This window comes from Cyrtonyx montezumae, unplaced genomic scaffold (genome assembly GCF_038088225.1).
Source record: "Cyrtonyx montezumae isolate F1298 unplaced genomic scaffold, pur_monq_1.0 scaffold_34, whole genome shotgun sequence".
Taxonomy (NCBI): domain Eukaryota; kingdom Metazoa; phylum Chordata; class Aves; order Galliformes; family Odontophoridae; genus Cyrtonyx; species Cyrtonyx montezumae.
This window is the reverse complement of record NW_027072039.1, coordinates 3,579,891-3,594,681: the sequence shown is the minus strand read 5'-3', so window position 1 is coordinate 3,594,681 and position 14,791 is coordinate 3,579,891.

Genomic DNA, 14,791 nt, shown 5'->3' with positions numbered 1-14,791 from the left:
GGGCCTCGTGTTTCCACCCACCTTGTTGTCACAGTTGGGTCTGAAACGGGCAGGAGAGGACATCACACAGCCACTGCTTCGTTGTCAGGGCTTGTCTGTGTGTGCATGACCTGCATACCTCAGGGTCATCTCGAGACCCATCAGGCAGACCAAGTTATTCAGGACATAAAGAAACAGCAAAACATCTGAGTGTAGTGAAGGTAGTAGGAAGGCAGTGGAAAAGCCTGGCAAACACAAAAGGTTGTTTTTTGTGTGTTTGTGTTTTTTTCCTAAAGAAGGCAAGCATAATCCTCATCTTTAAGCCATCCTTTATTATCCTACTTTGTTTTACACTGGAATTAGAAAATCTTTCCCATTTGTTTTAATTATCTGCTGACTTTAATTCTGCCTTCGAAAAATGTTTTTGCTATGACAACCCCAGCTATCATGGTGAGTAGTGTTAGGGAAAAACAGTTACAGTAATACTTTTATCTTTCCCTGCATGCAGTGTTTAATCTTTCTAATCTTTTAATGTGAATGTGTTTTCTCCCATTCGGAAAATTGACAAGATTAGGACTGTCTCTCCCAAAATAGCAGTTCAGAAGCGTGTTCTGCTTAAGCATAGCTGGTACAGCACATCATCCACTGGCAACGAGTGGGAATTGTTGTGAGTGACCACTTGATTCTCAGAGTTAAACCTGTGTCTGAGGGTAGCTTCCACATGCCACCTTTTCTAACTCCGCCTAAACACAACTTTTGTAAGATCAGTTTGTAAAAAAGTAGATTTTAAATCTTTTGTATTAAAAAGGTGTTAAAAGATTCACTGCTCTGCCAAACGATTCTATTTCTAGGCATTGTATCATTGGCTGGTGCTGCTGTTGAGGTTCTGCATGTTATCTAGATGTTCTGACATCCACACAATTACGTGGTGCTCGTAGAGATGCTAACCATTGCTGCTGTGATCACCATGACTGAAAAATGAGAGCTGTGCTATGGCAGTCAGCAGGTATTTCTGTGTGTGTCATGGTAAATCTATGCGTTCTGCTGTTGTTTCCTATGTTAAAGCAGTGTGCAGTGCCTCCTGGAGGAGCCAACGTGCTGTGGTAGACAGGAGGTGCAGAACATCTCGTGTCTTCCTCTGAGCCATTCACCCCTTATCAGCTTGATGCTTAAAAGAAAAAAAAAAAAAGAAGTATAGAAGCAAATTATCGAGCTCTGCATCTTTCCTTGGGGGCATCTTCTTGTTAATTTTAATTCAGAATGAAAAAATAAAGGTGCCCAACCAACTGCCTTGATAAAGCTAAAGGCTCCTGCAGCCACCTGCCAGCTGGGGGTGTGAGGGTGTAAGAGGGAATGTGCAGCACCCAAAAACGTTCCTGTGGGTAGCAGATCCAGCCATTAGCCAAGCCTGTGAGAGCTCTTGCAGGGCTTGCTAAAAATGCCTGCAAATGAAAGCAGCCCTCTGATTACCCTAAGAAACTGCCAGCTCTCCTAGCAGCTGTGATCCTGCTCCTGCAAACAAGTGTCAGCCTGGTCAAGTGGTGGATTCCAGGCCTTTCCCCGCCTCTGCTGAAGCTTTGCTGCCAAATGAGCCTTGGATGAAATTCAAGCCCAAGATTTTTGGTCTCAGTTCTTCCCAATTGCTTTCATGTCAGACGAGCCAGGTTTATCAAAATTCTGACACCACATTTTCAGCTCCTTTTCCACCTTCCTCTTAGAATCTGGCAGTATAGCAAGTACACTCGTACACAGAATTAATTTTGACTTCACTAAGATTTTGACAGGCTGAAATGGTACCATATTGTATTTGTACAACAGAAACAAGCTGTGGGGGAAAGTGTGATCTGCCACAGATCCGTGCCACCATCAGCTGCACCTCATCTGCTCTGAAAGGACTGTCGTATATGGAAACAACAAAAGGCCACAGCCATCAGCTGTGTGTCTCTACTGAAAGGTGGAAGTCTGCTGAACACCTTGAGGAGGTTTTCAAATCAGAATGCTGGGTTTCCAGAAGAAGCTGTGTGACTGGGACACGAAGGATGGAATTCATTCTTACTGCCCATCTCTGCACCTCTCTTGGATGCAATATGGCTCTCCTCAGAAATAAAGGGCCATCTTACTGCTCTAAAATCCAACGGCTTCTTCAGATGCATTCTTCCAGCTGAGACCAGCTGCACTGTGTTCCTCTGTTGGTTTTGGTCTATAGCAGCCACGTAGACACGAACACATCTCCAGCAGTGCAGTGAGGAGTTTTTGCTCCACAGAACACCTGCCTGCGTGGCCCTAAAATTAGGTAAGCAAGGCAGTGGCAAAGAGTCTTATTCCTTGCATTTCTTCCCTTTATAGCTAGGTCTTAGTCTCCCCAGTCCCTCCAATTGCAGAAATAATTGGTCATTGTAGCTCCTTCCCACACACTGACCCAACCTGCCAAAGGTGTGTCAGGTTCCTGGAGAACTGGAGTTGTATATTCCCACCTTCACTTTGACTGTAGATATGTCTGCATTGTCTTCAGCGTAGATTTGAACCAGAAAAGCAAGCAGTACCATCTAATTCAGCTCTTGGCAAGCTGGAAATCCAGTTGTTGTTCTACAGATGCAGACGTGGCATTAGGTTTTGGCCTGCTGCCTGCGTTGTGTCAGCAGTTTTCCTGGCATTGCTTCACTTTTCACCACAGTTCTTGGTTTCAAGAAGCAGAGGGGCTGATGTTAAGGCTGTAGTGGATTAGGTGCCACCACCCCATCAGTGTGATACCATAAGCTCTTGTAATTGCATTTCGTCCCAAGTGTGCTGTGGTGAAGGAAAAGCTTCTTGTGTGGGTTTTTTTGTTGTTGTTGTTGTTTGTTTGTTTTTGTTATTAAATAATGAAGTAAAACGCTGTTGTGTTTCTAGCTGTGCTGCTAAAGGAGATGAGAGTGAGCAGTGATGCATTTCTGACACTAAAAATGCAGTTTTCCTGTGGGACCTTCTCACACTGACCTCTTGCCTCTGCATTTGGGAATTTATATATGCAGTGGCTTGTGAGAGAGAAGGAAGATTTTAATACATTTTAATGCATTAGGCTTTGCAAATCCGGAATATCAGGGAGAGGGAAGGTTTCCTGGATTTATTTATCCTTTTTTCCTGAAGACGTCAAGAAAATTGTCAACCACAGTCCTTGCTCAGAGCTAACTTTTCAACTCCAAACCTGGTTCATGATGGATTGGAAAGAAAAAGAAAAAAAGAAGAGAAAGAAAAAGGCTTCACTGGAGTAAATGAGGAAAGATTCCATAGCCTCCTTCAGCCCCAGGTCCCCAGCCGGGTTCCCAGGTCTGCCAGCCCTTTTTACTTGGTGGCTGGATAGGTCTGAACTCACGTGGATGCCACATTGATCTCTCTGCAGCAGATTTTTAAGAAGCGAATTTCAAATTGGTTAAGGTCATTGAGAACAGTATTACCATCCATGTCGTGTGACACTTTCGCGCCAGTTGTACTTTTTTTCCCTGCTGCAAAATACTCCACTGTACTGGGGGTGGACGAAAGAGATGCTTTACTGCTGCCTGTTGCAGCACACATCAGCTGGATGTCTCCTTGTCTTCCCTGAAAAATGCTCCTTCTGTGATTGAGCATAAAAGTACACCCAGTAAGAAGGTAGTAAAACCAAGAGAATTTTTTTTAGTGGTCTGGATTTCATCCCGTGCTCAGTTATCCAGTCATTGAGCTTTTGTAAAGCATGAGTTCACCTGTATGTTAACTGCAGTATGACATTCACCAATCTGCAAATTCCAAAGATACACTGATGTTTATCACGTTTCAGCTCTGTTTTTACCTCCCTGTGATGATCTTTTAACATGTCTGGTTCTGCTGCCTTAGAGGTTGGTTTCACTGTCCCTACAACATTTGCTACTGTCGCAGTGTGACTTTTTATTTCTGTTTTTGATATCTGCATTGGTACAGCCTTAAACTTACAGAATTAAAAGTCATTTCATAGATAATCAAGATAGTCATTGATGTCTGTGATAAGTGCATGCTTTACTCACAGTATTTTATCTGTAATTAGGTGTAGCAACCGATTCTCATATATTTAATAAACTGTCTTCTGCAAAGTTGACTCCTTTGTTTAATCAAATGGAAAGAATTTACTTGGAATTCTGAGGTACTTTGTGTGGGATCATGTTATTGGGGTTAGGAATGTGCTTAAAAATAAGCTTGACTTTAACAGTGTGCTCATTTAATCTCACTTTAGTGTGATTGGAAGCATATAAACTAAGAACATCTTGAGAGTCGAGGCATCTTCTGGATCCTGGTCGGGTTACATCTGTTCCAAGGCACGGGAGAATCATAGACATATAATGGTTGGGTTGGAAGGGACCTCAAAGCCCACCCAGCCCCAATCTCCTGCCATGGGATCAGTGCCACCCAGCAGGTCAGGGTAGAGCAGGGCTCCATCCAACCTGGCCTGGAGCACCTGCAGGGATGGGGCACTCACAGCTTCTCTGGGCAGCTGTGCCAGGGCCTCACTGCCCTCTGATGGAAGAATTTCTTCCTAACAGCTCACCACTATCTCCCCTCTTTTAGTTTAAAACAATTCCCCTTGTCCTATCACTGTCAGACCATGTGAAAAATCAGTCCCCCCTCCTGCTTGTAAGGTCCTTCCAAGGCCACGGTGAAGTCTCCCCAGAGCCTTCCCTTCTCCAGGCTGAACAAGCCCAGCTCCCTCAGCCTGCCTTCTCCGTAGGAGGGGGTCCCAGCCCTCTGATCATCCTGGAGGCATTCCTCTGGGTGTGCTCCAGCAGCTCTGCATCCTTCTGTTCAACAGCACAGTGTGCTTTCCGTGCAGTTTCATTTTAACACTGATCTAGAATAAAACTGAATGTGCCTCCAAGGATGAAATTACTTTAAGTCGGGTGTTTCTCAGGAACAGAGAGGAAAATCGTTCCATCGGGTGTGTTCTGCAGATGGATTTCTATCACCTGGCAGATCCCACCAAATGAAGTCCTGTGTGCTGCCTGCTGCACAACATCCTCTGAGGGGCAGAGGCACTTTTCCTGGGGACCTGCAGTTGTGCCAGTGACAAGTGGCAAGGAAATGCACAGGCCTTGGGATGAAGAGGAAGACAAGTAAGGTATGGACCTGAAAGGGAAGTGGTCTGTAAGGGCCTGTAAGGAGCTGGTGCTGGTTTATGTTGTAATATATGCCAAAGAGAAACAGGGCTTGGCTGCCATCCCCAGAAAGCGGTTTACATTACAGCTAAACTAATTGCTTAGTTCTCAGAGAGGATAATTAGGAGGGAAAAAAAAGAGAAGGAGAGAAGGAGAAAGAGAGAGAGAAAAAGAGAGAGAGAAAGAGAGAGAGAGAGAGAGAGAGAGAGAGAAAGAAAGGGAGGAAGGGAGGAAGGGAGGAAGGGAGGAAGGGAGGAAGGGAGGAAGGGAGGAAGGGAGGAAGGGAGGAAGGGAGGAAGGGAGGAAGGGAGGAAGGGAGGAAGGGAGGAAGGGAGGAAGGGAGGAAGGGAGGAAGGAAGGAAGGAAGGAAGGAAGGAAGGAAGGAAGGAAGGAAAAGAAAGAAGAAAAGGAAGGAAGGGAGGGAGGGAGGGAGGAAGGAAGGGAGGAAGGGAGGAAGGGAGGAAGAAAAAGTGTGTGAAGGAAGGATGCTGCTGGCTGTGGGGCAGCTAACATGATGACACAAGGTGGTGCCATTCATCTGCATGTAGAAGGAGGTGTCTCTACATATCTGGGCCTTGGCAAGGAACACCTGTCAATACCTGCTCATGGAAGCTGCCTTACTTCAGGGGAAGGATGCTGAGATTTAAGGAAAGCTCAGATTTGAGAACTCAGCAATTTTGGTGTCCAGCATTTTTGGCTGCACTCTACTCCTTCTCTCCCTGGCCTCATGCAGTACAGCTCCTGGCTTCCTCATGGAGCAGAGCATTAGGTATCTAGACCTGTGGTGTGTGCATGGTATCAGACACACAAGAACTTTCACAGCCATCATTGCTGAGGCATTCAAGCACTCCCTGCTCACATACAGAGTCCACACCCTCTGAATAGTGCCCACTGAAAATAAACCCTCAGATGGCCTCCAGAAAGGCAAAGGCAAAAGGTACTGGGCTGAAGGAACAGGGCTCTGATTTTCATGATAGATATCTTCCAAGTCTGGAATTTACTCGTGCCCTCATCTTTCAGCAGAGCCTGTGCATGGATGCACTTCAGATGTAAGATCCCAACCTTCTTCATCATTCCTCTGCACTCTCTGAGAATGAAGGCGATCAAGTGTTTTCTCTTGGAAAAAAAGAAGTCAAATGTTGATAAAATAACAATAATAATAATAGAAAGGATGAATTAAAAATGGGAGAGCAAGGATTTCATACAGGGTGGAGAACTGGGTAACTTGTTTCAGCCTTCTGATGACACCATAGCTTTGTAGATGGTGGCTGAAACGTGCCTGCCATCACAGTACCTTTGATTTCTTTCATTTTTGTTACACTAAGGCTTCTTTGCTGTGAGTATTAGAGCTGTGTGCTGCCTGTTGTAGCCTTCACTTTCTGAACCTGGTTATAATTTCAGGCCTTTGAATGACTTACTCATACTGATTTTTACAGCTTCTGAGTATATAAGGATTGCTCAGTGCAGACCTTCACAGCTGACATGCACAGGGCTGCAAACCCATGAGCTTCAGCCCTGTGGAAAGTAGACTCGAACTATAGTGCCTGTAATAAAATTATAGTGGCATCATAAAAATGTATTACTCTTTCATAAAGGAAATTCAGTGCCTGAATATCTATGGGAGGGTTCTTCATCAATCTTCTTTCACCTCCTCTCTGTGAGGCTGGAGCTCTCCTTTTGAGGAATGTACACTGAGTATCACTTAAATCATTCATCAAGACCCACACGGCCACAGCCCACTCAAACAAAGGGTTGTGTTTAGCATAGAGCAGAAAGTGGGTTGAGTGGAAAGCCCAGAAACACCAGCAGCAAATTATAGGAAAAGCTATTTTGAATCCCCTTACTTTCTTCCTTCCTTCTTTCTTTCTTTATTTATTTATTGAAGCATAGTCAACTATGCTCAACAAGTTTCCCATTTTTAACTTTGATGATGACTTGAAATAATCTGTGTATGAATGCACAAGCCCAACACCACCTTTGACACTCTCAGCATCTGGAGCTTGGGCAGGGCTTACAGGGACATCACTAGGGCCAGACACACACTTATCAAATACTGCTTGTGGAGCCAGCCTCCCTGCCCAAATTAAGGGATCTTCTGGGTTTCTCCTGTAAAGCAGAAATGTTTTCTAATTCACACTAATAAGTGACTTTTTTTTTTTCTCCAAAAATTGAAGACTTTTCTCCAGAAATGAGTTCCCTGAAAAATAACACTGCGAAATAAGAACTGTGGCCGAGGCCAGGAGTGCAAAAGCCCAGCTCACATCCCCATAACCTCAGCTAGATATTCCTCAGCTAGGTAGAGCCGAGGCATGGGGAAGCTGGAGCTCCCCGGCAATGCTGACACCTCATGGCCAAACGAAGGAGATGCTGATGCTTCTCTTTTTCTCCACTGAATTCTTTGCCTCCTCCTCTTTCTCCTCCGACTGAGCATAGAGCATTATGTACAAGTCATAGTCACATAGCTGCACTCAATCAAGGCTTCGTTTGACCAAAACCTTCCTGTCCTTCAAAAAGTCCAGGGATTCTTCTGCTGTGTTGTGAATCTGGATTTCCACATTTGGCATGAAAGCGGTGTCAGACAGTGAAATGGATCTATCCTGTCTGGGTATCCCCGTCCTGTGGGGTTTCATTTCATCTCCTCTACTTAGATAAACATGCAGTCTCTTCCCAGTACTCTCAGGCTGCCCAGAAACAAAACTTCTGGGAAGCCTGGAAGCTGCTGCAATCTTCTTCAGATGGAGCATGGGGAGGTCTTAAATGAGTCTTCCCTGCCTGTAATGCATTTCATAGAATCACAGGATCATTTGAGTTGGGAGGGATCCTTAAAGGCCATCTAGTCCAACGTCTCTGCAATGAACAGGGATGTCTGCAGGGGCATCAGGTGTTCAGAGCCCAATCCAACCTGACTTTGAGAGTCTCTAGGGGCAGGGCATCTGCCAGCAATGTGGGCAACCTGTGCCAGTGCCACTGTTATTGTAAAAAACCTCTTCCCTGTATCCAGTCTAAATCTCCCCTTTCCTACCTGCAAGTGGCTTGACACATCTTTCCCTTCCCTCTTGTTCCAGATCCCAGCTTGATGCACTCTTGGAAGACCTCTATGTTGCCACAGTGACAACAGATGGATCTGACATTCTAGCACATCTCTCCACACAATTCAGCAAGGCCTGGACCACACCTTTATGAATGCTGGTGCCAAATCCTCAACAATCACCAGTCATTGTGGAAATAACTGTCTTAAGCATCTACAGCTAATTCCTGGTCTTTCTCTTGAGAGGAAAACCCCTTTTCACTCCTGTTGGAGCTGTGGCAAGGTTCGAAGTCATAAAGAAAGAAAACTTCATAGTGCCAAAACAGAGCAGGGATGCTGCACAGTTTGATGATGTGCAGTCTGTTCCTGTTCTAATGAAAAGAGGTGGCTGTTTTTTTCACCAGACTTCAAGGCTGTGAGAGGATTAATCAGCACAAAATCCCACTGAGCCCTCCCCCAAATAGAGGCACTGCTTTTCTAGCGCTGAGCACGGCTATCAAGTCCAGTGCTCACTGATTGCAAAAACGAATGACACCTACTGGCCCTTTTTTGAAAGACAGCTTCTTCCCCGCCCCTGAAATTGCGGGGAGAGCAGATCACTAAGCCAATATGATGGAAGCGAAGGGAGGCAGAGTGCTGCAAATCCCTACATATGCACGTCCACCAGGTAACCTGGGGCACAGGAAAAGGTTACCTGGAACACTGCTTGTGAAGACACTTATACCAGGAGACAGGGAGATAACCAGTCCCAGTTCCAGATCTGGGAGGTTTGCAGGGCCACAGTCAAGTATGGCGTGTTAACTACTGAACATTTTTCTTCTCCAAAGGAAAATCTCACTTTTTTTCTGCGGCTCTCACTGTGTAAATGGTTCTCTGATACAGAGTTCATTACTGGGGAAAAGCAGAAAAGAAAAGCGACCCGACAAGAGTGGAAGAGAAAGGAGATGAACATGAGAAAAGAGGTGGCATAAAGGAAGAGGTTTGGATGCTGGAGCTGAGCAGAGGAGCACAGGCTATTCCCAGTGCAGCAGGGGTTGGGGTGGCCAGAGCAGCTCTTCTCAGAGACAAAAGTGAACAGGGGATGGAAGAAACACTGACTGTAGAAGAGGTCTCTGCCTGTGCTGAGGGCTTCTCTGTTCACAGGACAGCCACATATTCGATAGGGTCTTGCCCAGAGAACGTACCCCATGGATCCCTGAGAGGTCTGAACAGGTAATCCACGGCTGAGGGCACTGCTTTTGCTGATCTGACTGATGAGGTCTGCAGGAGAATGGAGCCAGCCTGGGGAACAACGGTGACAGAAGTGTATGAGCCATGTGCTGGAGCAAGAAAAGTGAGGTTGAAATGAAATGATTGCTCCCGGAATGGGGCTTCTCATACCCATTTGAAACATAATCACAAAGGAAACCACATTCATCAGTCATTGACCTGTTGGAGAAATGTAGCCCAGATCTTCCAGACAAGGGCACAGATGTGCTGGGAGAATGGATATTTTCAGTACTTTGGGTCCTTTCTGCCTTGTGGTGTGTAAGGGGCATCTGGCTTGGACCAGCTCCACACAGTGAGGCTGGAAGGACATCCCATGGGTGCAGCTGCTCCATGTGAAGGGAGAGAGCAGTGGGCTGGGGAAGAATCTGGGGGTGAGAGTGGGGGAAGGAGGCAAAGCAGGTCGTCAGGAACACCATGGTATTGGAAAAGTTCCTCTGGTACTACCCCTTGGCTATTTTAAATGTGTATAAATGGACGAGCCAGCTCATGACTGCCTTTCAAAGCAGTGACATTTTCTGGCTGTGCTTATGCAGTGAGAATATCTCCATTTTAAACATGTGCAGATGTTCTAAAACGAAGCAGTGGTGCCTGGGACAGCAGGCTCAAGGGGAATTATTGCTTTAAACAGCAGAGGGCTCATGGTGAGGAGGAAAGGAGCTGATTACTCTGTGCTCATTCAAACACAGCAGGCAGCAGAGGAGTGACACCACAGGGACAGTCAGCTGTGTCCTATATCATCCTGACACAACACCCTGCACGAGCCTGGAGCTGGGGCAGAGCTAGGGGAACGTGACAGTCCTTTTTCCTTTTGGTCACCTTGCATGTTCATGAAGGACAGAGCTAAATTTGCAGAAGGACATCTATGTAGCACACAAATAGCTATTGACTGCTGCAAGTCACACTTCAGAAAAGCCTAGGACAAAGCAGGGGACAAACAGACAACAAATGTATGTGCTGAAGCTGGTATCAGCCTCAGAAGTGAAGTCTTCCCTGTCAGGAGCATCTTGTGCTTGTCAGAAGCAAGGTTCCTTCCTACCTGTGCAAGACCCAATTGGCAGTGCATCTCTCCCAAATAGCACTCTTAATTTCAGATGAAATGTAATTGTCTGCCCCAATGGGCTGTGAGGAAAGCTGAGTGACAAGCGTGTTTCTTTCCTGACAAAGACAACTGCATTTCTGGTGAAGATTCACTTTTCCCATACCAGTGCTGTTAGCTTTTGCACCTGATGCAGCTGGTGCTTTTGATGTCAACTAACAATCCCCTGAAATGTCCCTTGCCTACCTTAGACTTCAATAAAAACCCCAATACAGATGTTTTATCGTTTCAACACTGCCTCCCTGTGCTTTTTATAATACCTCTGCTGCACACGAGGAACCATCTTGGAGGCTTCAAGACAAATCATCTTTGCAGTCCTGTTGCTCAGTCTGCTTGGAGCTCAACGATGAGATTGGACTAGAGGATGTTGGTGCTCTTTTCCAACCTGAATGATTCTGTAAGTCTCATTGCGTTTGATATGTGGAAGGTACAGGCTTCACCTCCAGGCTGCTTCAGCCTTGATGGCAGCCTCATCTGCTCAACTCTGTGAGATGGTGGGATCTTCTGAGCAGGATTCTGTCCTCAAGAGACAGCACCTGGCTGCTTTTCTAAGCCTTTACTTCTGTAAATGCTCATCACAGGAGGTTTTCAATAGGATGTTGAAGGCCAGAAAGACAGCACTTGGCCCTCTCTCGAGGATTGACCTCTCACTCTTGGGCAAGTGAGGGCATTGCTAAGCTTCTTTGGAAACAGGTATCTCACGTCAGCCTTGTGGTACCTAAAAGCATCATTACTCAGAGCCAAAATCACAAGTGTTTATTGAGATAAAAAAGAGCAGTCTCAAAAACAGACATTAAAAATAACAGGGAAACAAAGAAATTAAAAGAATGATATCTTTGAGATTGACAGCATTCAAATGTGTTCTAGTTTGTGACCAGAGAGGAGAAAAGCTGAAGTGTGCAGTAAACAGCAGATGATCTTAACTGAAGATAGAGCTGCTGCCACGGTGTACATTTGCAGAGCAAATACATTGCTCTGCTTTGCAGCTGATCCTGAAAGCATGGCAAGCCACAGTCATTAGTGGACTATCAAAAATAGTCCTGCCACAGACATTAGAGTCTGCGAGTTGTAAATACTGGCATACATTCCTACATTACAAACAGGGGTGCTTGAAGTAATGAAGATACATGGGGTGTGGGGAATCTTCTTTCCTTCTGACGTGCATTGCCATTTTGATCTGCTAGGCCCAGGGGAGGGGGGGAATTCAGTGGCATGGCAGGCACTCCCAGCATGTGTTGAAAGGAAGAGAAGACAGCTGATTCAGCCACTGGTATGTGGAAGTTTGGGGAAAAGCAAAGCACTCCCCCTTCTGCAGCTCAATTTACATTTTTTGTTAAGGAAAGCAGCAGAGCACCACAGCATTATTGTCCAACAGCATCTGACTGCTAATGAGAGTAAAATCTCCCAGTGGATTCATCTCCAGTTGGGATGGCAAAGCCACCAAGGGATGACACCTCCTTTATCTTAATAAAGGATATAAAGGAATAATTTCTTTTCACTTCCAAATATAGAAGCTGAACATGAAAGAATTAGAGGCACAATTCCCAGCTGTTAGCTGAAAGGAAAAGATCCACAACATTAAGAGACAAAGGAAAGCTAATGTTTGCTGGCAAATAATGCATGGTACTTGAGACTGGTAAGGATCACAGCAGTGATTCACAATGTTTGCTTTGTTCCTCACAAAAATGGTCTGTTCCTAAATGCTGACATACTTACAGGGGATTTGGTAATGCACTGTAAATGTTATTTATGCAGTTATTTACGAAATCAGTTTGGCTGTCGTAGAGAGGGGTGCATAATTCACACTGTGTGTATTATGAAATCCCACTGATCTATTCCCTTCTGCTGCTTGAAATCATCACTGCGGGAAACAACCCGCAGGAAAAACAGGCAGGTAATGGCAGGAGAGAGGGAGGAGGAGCTTTCACTGCTGTGAGTATCAAAACTGAGACAGATCTATAACATCTCTAAACGAATGAAGAACGTATGCTGAAAACATCACAGAATTGACAGGTAGTGAATCTCTGATGGAGATGTGTGTCCTGTGAGTGAGAAAAGAGCTGGGCGTGAACTCAGGTATGAAGTACTGAGGGAGATTTGGCCTTCACATCTCACTGTGGTTTGGTGTTACATCCAGCCACGCAGAGAGATGCATTTTTCAGATCCACCTTTCGTAGCATTCCTCTTTGGAAATGATGCTGTTGGGAAAATGTGTTCATTCTCTGGTTTGGAGCAAAGCTGGCTTTGTCACCTTATGCACTTGGCTCTCACCTGGTCTGTGGAAGCTCTTTGCTCCTCAGATTATTTCACCATTTATCCAAAGGGAATGAGCTCCATCAAACCGAGAGCACAGTGCCTCTGTGAGCACAAATCTGGGCCCATTCCCTGTGCATGAAGGTTCAAACACCTGATCCCGGATGGGGAATGGTTCCCTCGGGGGAAAACAAAATTGGAAAGAAAAAAAAAAAATCACTCATGAGCACAGAGCTGCCCAGGAAAGAGGAGACAAACCACAAACCAAAGAGCTCAGCACCTTCCGTGAGCCAGCAGCTGGTGGGGGATGTGGAGCAAGTCTCCAGGTGGTGCCTCCCATCTGCTCACGAACACCCACAGCTCCATGGGCTGTCTGGGTGCCTTCCTGCATCACAGCTCCTCTGTGTTCCTCCCCACCAGCAGAACTGAACAGTAACTGCAATTTTCCTCATGTAAAGATGAGTACATTCAGTACATTTTCCTCATGTACTGAAAAAGCATCTGAAAATATAAATATCAGAAGTAGCATTTGGCTATTTTGGCAACTGATGGAACACACACTGAAACAAGTAGGAAGTTCCCAGTTAGAGGTATCAGAGAGTATAATTTATTTCTAATAACAGGAATATCATAAGTATAATATAATAAGCTAGAGATTGTTAGAAATAATAATACTAATTATTAGGAATAGTATTTTTATTCTAGCAGTGCTTCTGAGAGATTAGTAAAGCCAAAAATATTAATGAAAATTGGAAACTGAAATCCTGTAGGAAGCACACGTGGTTGTACACATCAGGCTGTTTGTGAAACACATTTCCCAGAGCCCATAATGACAGGGAGATGGGTGACTTTGGTATCTCAGTACAGAAAATAAACGTGGGGAGGGGTTTCCCAGTCAGAAAAGAGCAGACAGCTACAAAGAAGTCCCCAGATTTCCAAAAGCAGATAAAAGAAGACTACTTTTTAGCTATAACCAAACACTAAAATCAGAACTTTTTGCTATAGCTCCTTAACTTCCTTTACCTCTGTGTATTTCCAAGCTTTGAATGATTTATTCATCCTCTTCTATACACAGAGATAACCAGATCCTCTTCTTCAAAGCCTCAATATGCTCAGGTTACACTGACGAGGAGTTGAGTAGTGAGGACAGCTTCAAGGTGAAGTTACTCTTGGTAATTAAAAACACAAACCTAGAGACCCAACCACTGAAAAGAGAAGTGACAAAACCCTTTAATTTTCTGTATCCACAAAAACCATAACCATTGGCACAACTCACCACATCAAATCCCTCAAAAAGCACATGATACAAATAGCTGATACTGAAATCACTTCTGCAACCCCAAAAATGAGACAAAACAGCAAAGGTGCTGCACAGCACAGATGTGCTTCAGATAAGCACCAATTTAACAGATGTGTGCTGAATACTGACTTTCACCTCAGGTCTCTTTTTTGCTTCTTGGACCTTGCATCCAAAGCAAAACGAATCAAGGTGCAGCTCTACTACTAAAGCTGTGGAGATAAATGTATTTGTGAGGACTATTTTTCACTGTAAGATAGTTTATACTGGCAGCATACCCACAGTCACAAAGTTAAGATCAGCAGATTTTCCTTCAGCACAGAAGGAATAAGGCAAACAAAAATGAAACAACTGAAATACTGAAAAAGACACCATTTCAGGCAGGACTGCTTGGACTGAAATGTCCTTGCATACCTCAATCTGGAAGTAGAGGATTCTTTTATTTTATTGAAAGACTTTTTGAAGCAATTATTTTTTTCTTTCTTCTTGGTGATTTTAATTCATTTACATTGTTCACAAAATAAAGAGGTAGGCACACTATAATGAAGGACTTAGTAAGACCAGCAACACTGTAGGAGCAAACAGCACTACACCAGGAATGCCCCTCCATGTCAAAAAAAAAAAAACTTACTTGCTGATGATGTGCCTCCTGATGCTGCTTGATAAAGTCACTTTTGTCTGTAAAAGCAGACAGGAGTTTCTCTTTCATCAAAGTTAATAAAAAATGGTAC